Source organism: Motacilla alba, chromosome 2 (genome assembly GCF_015832195.1).
Source record: "Motacilla alba alba isolate MOTALB_02 chromosome 2, Motacilla_alba_V1.0_pri, whole genome shotgun sequence".
Lineage (NCBI taxonomy): Eukaryota > Metazoa > Chordata > Aves > Passeriformes > Motacillidae > Motacilla > Motacilla alba.
In genome coordinates, this window is record NC_052017.1 from 120,393,676 (window position 1) to 120,407,117 (window position 13,442).

The window sequence follows — 13,442 nt, forward strand, 5'->3', positions numbered from 1 at the left end:
ACCTGAAAGGTGGGTGAGAAGAGGATAGTGTCAGACTCTTGTCAGTGGTGCCCAGAGACAGGATGAGGAGCAATGGGCATAAACTAAAATGCAAGAATTTCACCTCAATGAGGGAGAACTTCTTTACACTGAGTGTGGCAGAGCACCAGAACAGGCTGCTCAGGGAAGTTGTGGAATCTCCCTGTCTGGAAACATTCAAAACCCATCTGGACCCGTTTCTGTATCACCTGTTTTAGGTAACCCTGCCTTGGCAGGGGGGTTGGACTAGTTGACCTCTATAGATTCTCTCCAACCCTAAAAATTCAGTGATATGCCCAGAGTCTTGGGTTCTGCAACGCTTTAATTGAATTTTGCTGAATATTTACATGCAGATTTATTAAGGATTTATTTTACAACGGTGGTAAAAAAAAGAAAAAAAAGAAAGATTAATTTTACTTCATTGTTTCATCTTGATTGAGAAGAAGCTGAAGATTGTCCTGGAAATGTTCCTTCCTCCTGAAAAGACAGCATTCCTGCATTTGGATGAATGTTTATTTATTAACTCGTAACAGTAACTCTATAATTAGGCACATGTTAATTACATCCTTAATGCAATTAAATTAACGTAATAAATCATCACCCATCTTTTTTATTAGATTCCAAGTAATTATTTATGTGCTCATGGTATTCTGATTTTGTTTACATGGTAGAAAAGCTTCCTACATTTCCTATTCTTCCTGGTGAAAACAGTAAAGTTGTCAGTGGGAGAAGGTAAATCAGCTAATGTGTTGGTATACCTGAACTTTTCCAGTGGGTGGTACTCATTTTGAAGTCATACAATCCTTGCAAGAACTGTGTACGTGAAGCCAAAGAGAAACAACATGCAGCATCTCTCTGTCCTTGAACAAACAGTAAACAGATATTTTAGTAAATATCAGAGATTTACCGGTTAGCCAGAGGGAGAAGAAGGAAAGGCTAAGGTTAAGACTACCATTTGTAAATTTTAAATCACTAATTTGAAAGCAGGATGACAATTTAGACCTTTGAAGTCTCCTGGACTGAATTATGTGAATGTTCACTATCGAATCCTTCTGCTGCCTCTCTTTGGAGCTGTGACAGTGCAGCACATTTTGTACCCATGTCCTGACTTAAAATTGCTTCTCAGCATTAAAAAGGAAAATCAGTGTAAACTCTTACATGTCCATTAATGAAATGCTACGATTTGGATTGCTGATTCTCCTTTGTTTTAAAGACCAAAGGGCCAAATTGTGTGAATCTCTGAAGAATATGGAAAAACTCAGGTGAGACAGGCAGACCTTAGCATGTCAGGAGGAAATAGGTAGCTCATGTTTCTGTCCTGGCTTTTCTACCTGCATCATTCATCTAAAGTTGCCAGTCAAGATTCTTTCAAACCAAGTAGTTTTGCTTGTAAGAAAGCAAATCAATTTATAAGAGCTCCTCTCCAGCTATAAAGCAACTTTGTTAATTGCCATTGGATTTCCTACAGTTTATAAAAGACACAGATTAATCACCATTACCACTGAATTAGTATATAAACTTTCTACCTTATGTGGCTTGAGTAATGCAACAAAGGTAGGTTAAAATGGTCTGTCTACTGTAGATGTGCCATGAGCAGCACCTGTGGCTTCCAGGAACAAAGTGTCTTCTATAAGACACACAGACCAATAAGGATTCAAGGGTTGTTCTGGAGTCTCATCTATGCTTGATGACGATTACCTTTGCTATGGTAAGTATTAAACTTAGTTGGAGTGGCATTAAAAAAAAAAAACAAATGAAGAAAACACAGAAGGGAAAAGGTAAGGATGGCAGAGAGCAGGGCTTACCTGTTCCTAGTTAAAGCATGTCTATAAACAACAGTGGTATCTCAGGTCTGCAAAATTCGTTCTCCTTTTTCATAAATTCTGGAAATAACAGATTTATTTTCACATTTTCTTACCTTGACTTTTCCCAGATTTTCCCAGTGTCTCCACAGCATGCACTCCAGATCCATTTCAGGTCTCCACTGCTGTTATTATTTGGGATATTATCCCAAATGCAATCCTACTCTAGTTAAATATCTTAACAAAATTATTATATTGCAAATATATCTGTAACCATCCCCTTGGAATATGTGATGCCCTCTGAAATGGGTTCCTGCTTAGTCCCTTGATACAAAAGGGAAGGTCTAGAAGAATAGGAAATAAAACACTGCCTGCAAAGTCATGTCATGCCAGCTATTTCATGCCAAATGTTGTTCTCAAGCACCTGGCAAGCACAATTCATTCATTTTCCAAATGTCAGTGGCCAGCCAGCTCCTCAGGACATTCCCTCCCAACACAGGGACATTTGATAGGCACAATCAGGCAGTTTTGGCTGCCAGCCTTATTCCTGAGTCACGTGCACGAACTGTAAGGACGGAAGCGCCTCTTGTTTCTGTTTTTGTCTTCCAAGTGGCAACTTTTTATGCTCTCTTTCCAATTTATTTTACTCTGCCACCAGTCTTTTCACAATAGTTCAAGAGGGCTTTGACAGAGGCATATCTGGAATACTGAAAATACCCTGTAGGTGCCTAGATGCAACAACTGGTTCTGACTGTGACATTCAAGCCACTAATGGCACGCTGCAAACACCGAGCTCAGGGGGGCTGTAGGAGCCAGGCACGTGTGCAGGTCTCCTGTCGGCATCATCATTCACCACTGCCCTCTCCAGGACACAGGCAGTGCTCCAGACCCAGGGCTGCTGGGGCAAGTGGAGGCACCCTGCCGCAGCCCAGGGTGCTCCAGCTTCCCAGCTGTAGGTCACATCACCAGTCCCCTGCCCTAAAGCTTGCACTTACAGCTGGCTGGCAGCTGGAATGCTGTCCACAGAGTGAACTGAAAGAAGCCTTGTGCCCACACAGAGGGTGTCCTCAGTAGGGTGTTTGTGTGCAGCCCGTCTCGCCGGCCTTGAGACGCAGGTTTGGCCCCTGTGTACATAATACTGCTGTACACAAATGGGCTTTGAGGTTCTTGCACTCATAAATATGACCAAAAAGCACTTTTCATTTCCATCCAAAATGAATTCAAGTGATGCTTCTTCCTATGCCTGAAAATACATTTTCTTCAGTGTTTCCAGTCTCTCTCATTTAGTGTGAAGAATGTGAGATGTGTGAACACAGGGTTTTGAAATGTCAGCCAATTAGCTACTAGTCATGAGGTGAATTGAAAATATTTTTCTTTCTGCTTTTTTTTCTTCACAAGATGACATCTCACCTATCTGAACACTTAGCAGTCCCTATTTCTGGCAGCCAAAGCCTGTGATTGACATTTTTTATGCCAATCACTGAAGACCTGAAATTTATGCAACCAAAAAACCTGCCCTGATGCTTAAAATAATTTAAAAAATGTTTGTACAAGTGGCCAGAAGCATTAACGGTAAACTTTACAGCTGTCCATATGCTCTATGCATCCTGTATTTTTATGCCTATTTGGCAGCAATGGACTACAGAAGTGCTCAGTCTCCAGGGCAAAGGATGAAGTTCACATGTCTACGCTGAATCTCTGAAATGTCTCTGCTGCCTTCAGGCTGCTTCATGGGGAGAAATGACCAATTACTGTCAGAAAACAGTAGAACTGCTGTTTTTTGTTGCCTGAGAAGGATGGACACCAGACAACAAGTGCATGCATGTGTGTGTATGCAAAAACCCCAACAAACTCCAACGCCCTGCCATTCCACCCCCACCTTGCATGGAGGAGGTGGGACTTGGATGAAGCCATGAATCCTCAAAGGTGTGCAAGTGCCCACACAGACTTTTGAGGACCTGGCATAAACTAATTAGCACTCAGGTAATCAGAAGAGACTGAGTGAAGTCTGGTTTACTGGAAGGGGTCTGTGGCTAAAATTTGTCCTTGACTCTACATTTGTTCACCTTTAGGGAAAAGCCCATTTTTCCTCTCAGCATGGTCAGGCAGGAGGCAGGCCAAAAGGTGTGTGGTCAGGAGGCAATGCTGATGCTTTGGAGAACTGTTATTTGTTTGGAAGGAGGGCTGCATTACTGATTGTGCCTTTCACTGGCACAATCAGTTCTCACCCTGTTCCTGGTGACATTTGCACTAGCATGTAGTAAGGAACAGCATTCCGGATACAATTAAACCCCAATGCAACTGCTAGCAATGCAACTACCCAAGGAGGAGGGGAGGGCAGCACCTGATTACCAGCACATATGGCCATTGGTGTCAATGGAGCATTATAGTTTACTCTCTCACTGAGTCATCTCCCCTTGAGGAAGCTGCATGAAAATAACATTTAACAAGGGTGATAAAGACTGTAGAGATAAAAGAGAGTGAAGAATCTGTTAGCAATATTTCTGTAGCAAGCAGATGACTGAATGTATTTCCAAATGTTACGTAATTTGTGTGACTCACAACACCATAGTCTATGGAGCATATGCAACATTTGGTACAGCAGCGAATCACTGTAAATACCAACAACATTTCTGTGGTCTGAGATCACTGAAGTCTGAGATGTTCGGAGACATAAACCTGCAGATTTGCATTAAGGTTCTTTTCAAATAGCTAGTATGATTATGCAGCAGTTAAATCTCTTGTTTGTTTGCTTTATCACATCTTTATGAAGAGCAGGAAACTCCCATTGTATAAAGCACTCTTCTTGGAGAAATTTTACACAAGGAGTTAATAAAATGCACTGCTACCATGTCTGCATAACTATCTCTTTTCAGTGGAACTCAAGCCAGCCTGCTGTAACAGCAAGCTGCTGTTTTTTTGCAGATTTTGGACACAGATGTTTCCCTGAATATTTAATTATTAAAAGGAGGCTTCCTGATAACTTCAATTATTCCCACAATTTAAAAATTGTATCAAAGTCCACTGAGTATCTTCAGCTGAGCAAATGACAAAGATGGACACCTGTGGTGTTGCTGAACACCTGATGCTTCCTTGATGTTGCTTTATGCCTTTGTCTCCTAAGGTGTTTTTGCTGTTGCTTCAGTGTGCTGTTCTTGCAGGACTGCCTAAGGCTTTCCAGCCCACTTCCCACCTGTATTCCTTCCTGCATTTCAACCCTGCATTTGTGGGCTTTGCTCATTTATTCCCTTTGCTCTCACGTGCCTTCTGTCAACCCTGACACTTTTCTTCACTTTCCATGGCTCACGTTTTCTTGTTCCTCCCATCTGCCTTGTCCAAACATCCTCCTACATTATTCCTGCAGTACACTATCATTTAAGTTTCTTCTGTAAGCAAAGAACAACTCATTCTCTTGTCCCCCAGTTCCTTCCCACCACACCTCTGTCTAATTTTCACATTCCATAATAATGATCATAGAATCACAGAAAACAGGCCATTAATGGACATTCAGCAATCTTTCAATCTGTAATCTTGTTGAGAGTAAACATTAAATAAATATTCTCATTCCTGTGGTAATGTAATTCAAAGATATTATAATTAGAGAATTTTTCTTAATGGCTAACTTGGATCACAATTTTCATGCAATTTAAGTCCATCTGTTTTTTTCTTAATCCCCGTGGGCTTGGAAAGCAGCTTTCTAGAGCAGCTGTTTGAGTGCTGAGGATGGTGACTATGGTGACTTCTCAGTCTTCTATCCCATTCATATTCCCATCTAGCAAATGCCACTTTCTTCTGGGTCCAATATTTTCGATTTCCTTAGCATTTTTTCCTTATAAACAATCTCTTCCCCTTCCTTTTATCAAATATAGGTTCCTCATAGCTTCTCCTTTCCCCTTTCTTCCTTTCCCCCATGCTTTCCTCTTTTCTTCTGCTTTAGATTTCAACATGTCTGTACCTCCTTGTCCCTAAAGATAAATTTCCAATCTTTCTGACAATGCCTGTTCTGCTGTACATCATTAGTGCATGTGGAGGCTTGTTGCAGCCTATGCCAGGAATGTGTTGTCTTGGAATGGCAGGAATGCACGGAAGCCATCCGCTGTGATGTAAATGTCTTTCAATTACTTTCCCTTTGCAGAATGTCTTTTTTAGTCCTAGCCCCTGTGAAATGCTGCTGGTACTCTTCTGTCTTCACTGTTTCCATGGTAGCCGATCCCATCCTTCAGTGACTTTCTCGTCAGCGGCCTAAACAAAATCTAGAACTGAGCTGTCATAACCAAATGGAAGGCAGTTTACGATATTTTTGAAGACTTGGTGGTATTACATGATAAAAGTACTCTGCACTAAAACTGGGTAAGTAATTAAGCACCATTACCGTGAATGATGATGCTTCTGAGGTATTCTGTGGAACATGTCCTGAATATAGTAAAATTGCTATGTTAAATAAAGTTAATGACACTGTTCCAAAAGTACAGAATGTAATGGTTTAATTAACCCAAAGTTACAGCAGCTTGATTTTAAGTAACTCCCTCTCCCTCCAGCCCCTTCCTTAATAGCACTCCTGGTTCAAGTATTTCACTTGTATGCCTTTGGAATCAGATCCAGATTTGGATTCTGACTGAAATACCAAAATCAGAGCCTGTAGCTCCAATGACTGATTCAAAATCCAAATCTAAATCAACTTTTGGCACATTTTGTAGGCCAGATTTAACATTTTCATAGACTGCAGTTTTCAGTCTAATATCTGACTTCCCCCTTTTCCTCTTCTCAAAATATCTCTGAATACTAACCATGGGGTGTTCAGAAGTTGGGAAATGTTTAAATTTAGATCATCAGGTGTAGATGAAGAAATGTAAATATGATACCTTGAGAAGGCTGACCTAGAACAGAGTCTAGACGGACTTAAAGAATAAAGTAGGTATTTATTAGGAGGCCTCAATGGATCCACCTTGGGCAGTACAAGAGCCCAGCCAGGGCTACACCCAAGATGGACCCAAACCAGTCACAAAATGGACAACCAGTCTAAAGGTCTCACACTTTTATAAATTCTGGTCCATTTACATATTGGGGTTACTTGTCCAATTACAGCTCCAGGTTATGAAGTCCCATCCTTGTTGGCTCCCCTTAATTCTTTGTGGTTTATACTTTTGTACCTGAAGCTCATAAGGGCTGTCCTTGGTCTCAAGCTGGAAAAGGATTATTTTGTCTAACTACCCTGGCAAGAGAGCTTACTGACACTTAATATGAAGCTCAGAGCTACACACCTAGGCAGCACAGAATCTGAGAAATATGAAAGTTAGAACTTAAAGCATCAAATATAGGCAGCCTTTCTCAAAACTCTTGGTCAGTATCTGTGTTTTGTAGTCTAATACAATGTCTCCGTCAAGCTGCTATTAAATGAACCAGACTGTTCAGTAAAGTTGAGAAAGACACATTTCTTTCTCAAATTAAGGTATTATCTAAAGGAATTCAGGTACTGTTGTGGATTAACATACCTATTATTGTAAAAGACAACATCTGAAATTCTACACTTTGACTGTATTCTGTATTTTCTTCCAGTTTGAAGAAATCAACATTAAAAAACGCAGAGCTCAAAGCTCATGCCTTAAAGTCTATGATTCACCTATCATTTATTGCTCTTTACTTAATTAGTATTGAAGGCACTTATGAACGTACAATCTAGTCCTTGTCTAAATATATGTGATCCAACTTCTGCAGAGCTGCTTGATTAATCAGTATAAGACATGGAGGAAGACATATGTAAGCTCAGGCAGGAGAACAACCCCAGATTTCCAACACAGGATGTGTTTTATTCTGTCTAGCAATCCACATATATCTGTATCAGGTCCAGAAATCATCCTACTGCACCATCCCAGGAAATTACAGACTCCTTGCTCTTCTGATTTAAGAATCAGCTTCAGCTGCATGGCCAATCTTTTTCCCAATCTTACTGTGGGAATTTGTAGAGGAGTTCCTAACCCAGCTGATACCAGATTTTTTTTTCCTAATAATGTCAGCATTACCCTGGTTTCTGCAAATTCCGAAGAGCCATCAGAAATCTCTATGTATGACATCACTTTCAGTATTTTTCATTTCAGTTCCCACACACTGTATTTAAATCACTGTCCTGACATTGGAGACAATGAAAGCAGATTTTAAATTATAATACAGTTGCATAAAGCAGTGCCGACAGTACGCAGAGAATGGACCCAATGGAAACTGTGATATGACACGTGCAGTTTGCTGTGGGGCAAACTGCAGGAGAGATGGGCTCCACAGCCACAGAGAGCTAAAAACACTGAACAAGTGGCCCACAGAAAACACAAGTTTCTGGAGCGAGGGGCTGAAGTCTTGGGGCAATGTCCACATGCAGATTAAGTTGAATTTGTCAGAACTAAGGACAGAAGATAATTAGAAAAACAGTAATGGCACAGTGAAAGTACCACCAAACCCATTTTTTCTGGTGGTAAGGGAAATAATGTTTTTTTTTTTCATTACTGAGAAAAACTCAAAACCATCTTGAAAAAATGACATTCTATATATCATGCCAGTTTGTACCTAAAATCTCCGAGATAACCAGTCCCAACAGATTGTGAAAAGCATTAGCTGAAGTAAGCACATACTGGCATGATGAAATTTAGATTATCAGGTTAAAAAATCTGTCTGTTCCCTGTTCTCCCCCCATCCCCTCTTTGTAGCAAATAAAAGGAAGAAACATGAAAGATTGTTATCAAATTCTGCTACCAGCTTTATTTTTGCTATTGGTTTTAGGGGGTGAGGAATTTCTTCTGCTGTTACAGTCACGGTCACAACACAAACTGTTCAGATACAGGAAGTGGCTTTTTCCTTCTAGTTTATAGCCACAGACATTATAGACTGTTTTTCTTAAAAATGTTGAGTATGGAAATTGTATTTACCTCCTACAATGATGGGAGGTGTAATGTTTCTTAGTTTGCAGTTTCTGTGTGGAGTAGGAAAAACCGGAGACAGATATACTGTAGACGGCTCAGCTACAGCATGCTAGCATACACAGCTTCTTGCTCAGACTTAACATAATTTCTATTTTTGCCTGTTTCTGTGAATATTAAATGAGAGAAAGAGAAGACTACTTAATTTGAAAGGCTTATTTAATCTCCCTTCTCTTAATTTACTTTGTTTACTGAATTACATTTCCATAGGAGAATGGCCTGTAGAACTGTCTACCCTGACTAAACAGTTCAAATGAGCTATGAGTAAAACCATTCAGATACAATTCACAACCATGTTTTATTAATAACAACTAAGACTGTTAGTAAGGCTCAGCATGTGCTGAATTCTCCAGGCTTTTATCCTTGCATCTATGTTATTGTCAGAATCTTTTCATATTGTGTATCTTAACAGAGTTTTTAATAAATATGTAATCACAGAACATCATTAAAAGTTATGTAAATAAATATTTCAAGGTTTTTAATTTGACTTTCATAAAGAGGTGTTGACTTCTTTAAAGTCAGCCCTAGGCTGTATTTATGATTTTTAAAACGTACGTCTGTAGCTGAAAGGCAAATTGTAACCATGTCTCAAAATTTTTACTTTCAAAGGGAACCCCTCCTTTCGGAAAGAAAATGTCAGCAATTCCTCCAATTCCTCTGGAACTCTTCATGCTCCTTATTGCTTTTCTGATGGAAAGGCAAACTAATACATATACACACACACACACACACACACACACACACACACACACTAAGAAAGGCCTCAAAAGCTATGACAGATTCTCTTTTTTTCTTCAGCCTACAGCACCTCACCCTTGCTCACTTGCTGTCTGTGTACACTGTACATATGGTTTAACCGGATAAATGGAGCTGTCCAAGAAGCCAGGCCTCAGATTCGAGGGTGACAGAGCTCACTACTTACTGGCACCTGTGGGCAAACACACACCTGTGCGAGGAGAAACTACTTTGCCTGAGAAAAGCTTTCCTTGCTGGAAGTGGGGTGAAATTTTTCATGCTGGAGCAAATGCTGAAGCATTAAGTTCTGCTGTGTGCCCATGAGTTTGTTTTCTTTAGGTACAGCAGACGCGTGACCATGTAACAGCATTTGTAATATAAACCACTGGTATAAACATCTCAGATGGGAAATGACTTAAAAATTATGAGAACTTTCTTCTTCTATTTCTGTGCACATCTTTTGCTTGTTGCTGTTCAGATTTTTATATGCCTGAGTATAGTATTACGTTTATACACCTTAAGAAATAGTTCATGGACACTTTACTTTCATTTCTGAACATATATACTGTGGATCACAAATGCCAGAGAAGAATCATCTCACTGAAGTTGACTTGAAAATTTTTTGGCATTAAAGTTATTTCTGTTCATTTTTCTTGAGAATGCATTTTTCTCTATGGTCCTTAAAGAGCCAAATATTTTCTTTAGGGAACAGGTATTCTGCAGAAAATAAAATTTCTTAAAGGTAAGCTTCATGCTTGTAGAATTACTTTAAATAAAACGAGACAGTAATGTTTAATTCCTAAAAATATATTTCCATTAAATAGGAACTACTAATAAAAATTGCTCTCCTCTTCAACTAAACATTAGGATTTCAGTACAGCTGGCTACTAGTATGAACTGGAATCATGGAAAATAAAATTTGCAGCTGATTCAGCAAATTTTGTGGTTTTAAGACAAAGGGCAAATTTTCTCTGTGTAAATATTGGCTCACAAACTTCATGTTAATTTTGAGCCTATGCAGATCCTGAGGAGCAGTGAGGCCCAAAAAAATTAATTCCCCTACAAGAGCAGCTGTTAAGTCACTCACAAATCAAAACAAATTTGATCAACCATCTTGTAGTGGGAGTGTATTTGAGATACTACATTTATAAAGACACAAAATCCTGTATTGGAAGATAAAAGAAGACACAAAGGGAAGCTTGACTTTTTAAAATTTATTTTTAATTGTTTCCCAGAATCACTTTTGTTGAAAACAGTAACTCACAATTATATCAAAGGGACTAGAATTTCACCCATTTTCCTGCTTCACTCCTGTTTATTTGATTTGTTAGAAAAAATTGCTTCCAAAGAGTGAACAAAGTAATTCATAAACAGGAAAAAGTAGTCTGAAACTCTATTAATAACCAACTTATTTTTATTAGAGCAAATACAGTTGTGAAAACTGTACATTGTACATTTTGGGTCAAGAATTATAAATAGAGAAACTCATAGATAAAGAGTTCATTCTTTGACAGCAAGAAACTTTAAATAGACAAAATGACGTTTTTAAGTACATTGGCAGGCTTCATTGTGCTGTCCAAAATGTAGTGTACAGTATAACAACCAATTATAAATAGCCTTTCATGTAAAATACAACTGTGCACGTTTTAGAAAAATACCAACAATTTGTTTGAGCTTTGTTTTAAAAAAGCTTATAAATCATACATATTTATAAATGGTACTAACATGCTTACTTAAATTTATAAACATTTTTCATAAGCTTTGTTACCCATTATTTCCAGAGCATAAAGTATTTTAAATAAACATTTAATAGGAATTAAATATGTCAGTTACAAAATTACCTCTCCACATAAGGAGACAGGGGGTGATTTAACAGTGGGATGGAACATTTCTTCCATTAATTCAATGCTTACACACTTTTAAAATTTTGTTCTTATTTAAAAATTACTTTCCTAAATTTAAAACACAATTTAAACTTTGTTGTTTTATTTTCTTTAAAAATAAATATACAAGTTTTATTTTCATTTGCTCTCTTTCTGCTTTCTTCTTTATCCACACTGGCCAAAACACAGGATTCTCAACATACTTCTGTAAAAAACACCACGGTGTTACTGCCCTGCTCGGAGCTGCTTCGCTGCACAACATTCAGTCCATACCTACGGTACTTTACTACGCTGCAGCAAAAAATAGCTAATGTTTTTTGTAAGAATGCTGCCCATTAAACCATGCAAAAACTTAGAAAGTTTACAAACAGGTTCAAAAACTATACTGTATGAAAGATTCTCTAATAGAGATAAAATAAACTGTAATACAAGCCCTTTGCTTTTCGCAGCTTTAAATTAAAATGTTCGCTTGCCAAATGATCACACCATATATCTTCAATAAATAAGCATGCATTTCATTAATATAGGGTACAATAATTACAGTAATGGCACATATAAAGAAACGTGATCACGTTGTTTGAACAAAGGGCTATGAAACTACTTAAGACAAACTTTCCAAATGAAAAATTTTGAGGCTTTTTTAATGCTGAGGTAAAACTGTAAATGGACTTTAAAGACACTGAAGGCATCAAATGGATAAACAATCACTTAACATTTTAAAATGCTCTACCTGAATGTATTCAACACACATCTAGCATTTTAAAGTTATTACTTATTATGAGCATTAGCTAACTGTCATTGGCATTATTGTGCACCCAGACAAGACTTTATTTTAACTGCTGTCAAAATACCTCAGTGTTGCAACATAATAATTCAAATCACCAATTACCACAGCACCAAAATTAAGAAAAAAAAGAAAGAAAAAGTCAACATGCAAACCCTCTATCTCACCTTTCTTGGGTTATTTTGATATTCTATATCCTGTTTAGAATGTACTTCTACCAATGTAAGATTTCTTTTTTTATTATGAAAAATTTTGCTTGGTATTTGCATAAGTATTTGAGCATTTTAAGGAAGTTAGCACTATCTTTAATTTTTTCAGTAATGTTGTATTATTTACTGAACGTTCATGCACAATGACTCTTCAGGTTTAAGAGAATGAATTTGAGAATTTTATCTCTGGACTAGGAAAATGTATTTGATTTTCATCTTCGGCTGCTAGGCAGAACTGGTTGCCTTCTCCAGGTTGGACTAAACACTACTTATGGCTATACATCAAATTTCATAAACAACAAATGAACAGAATCATGCACAGGCAAATGAAATTCGATCTCCCAGAACACTGCAGGAGATGTTAAAAGCAGCAGGTAATGGAGTAAGACTGGTGACTGATGTTGCTAACTATTTCTTCTAATGAGATAGGAGTGAACGCTGGAATCACTTCCACAGCAACAGAATCCTCTGACCACATTCCTCTGGCAGTCGTTTTCCCATCTCCCCACTAAAAACATCAGACGGTAAAATAGTAAGGCAGCTGTTAACTTCCATCAACAAAAAGTGCAGCTCCGTACATTTCCACTTTAGTCACACTCTGCTGGAACAGATGGACAAGCCAACGCGCTTCACTGGCGGGGCTGCTTCAGCAGATTATTTTGTTTGTTTTCCAACATGGCTGCTTGCTTCAGCTTTCAGAGGACCCCAAAGCCACGAGCCATCAGCAGAGAAACTGATCTGGGCCCCTGGCTGAATTTTCCAAGTTTCATCTCTCTTGCGTCCCATCCTAATTCCAAGCCTCCTTCCCTGTGTCTGAGTATGACAGGTGCCATTTAAAAGGCTGATGACACAACTGCAGAGAACTGTGGGCTAACACCACTAGTTGTCATGACTTCACTGAAGGGTCAAAACAGTTACAATATTAAATAACTATGTTGAATCACATTCAGGCATAGCTAAAATTAAAGTGGGGAACATTAAAAGTAAGTGAAGAAATTAAATCTTTATTATTTAAGGTGGGGTGGATACGGTGATTTTATATGAAA

At 38.4% G+C, this 13,442-nt stretch overlaps 1 protein-coding gene and 1 long non-coding RNA gene across 5 annotated transcripts in view; both read right to left on the bottom strand.

Annotated features, from left to right (window-relative positions):
- Positions 1–366: 366 nt before the first annotated feature.
- On the bottom strand, positions 367–5,965 carry LOC119695434. Its single transcript, XR_005255207.1, has 3 exons — positions 1,937–5,965; positions 777–878; positions 367–495 (listed from the first exon to the last, which is right to left on the bottom strand). It is a non-coding gene; the product is annotated as an uncharacterized LOC119695434 (long non-coding RNA).
- Positions 5,966–10,719: 4,754 nt separating this feature from the next.
- JPH1 (junctophilin 1) overlaps positions 10,720–13,442 on the bottom strand; it is an 82,622-nt gene continuing 79,899 nt past the window's right edge. Inside the window, exon 6 of one of the 4 annotated variants that reach the window (XM_038123904.1) lies at positions 10,720–11,608. The gene's annotated coding sequence lies outside the window, so the exon portion shown is untranslated. Of the gene's footprint in view, positions 13,353–13,442 lie in introns of all 4 variants that reach the window. The other 3 variants (XM_038123895.1, XM_038123877.1, XM_038123886.1) reach the window with 3 other exon arrangements.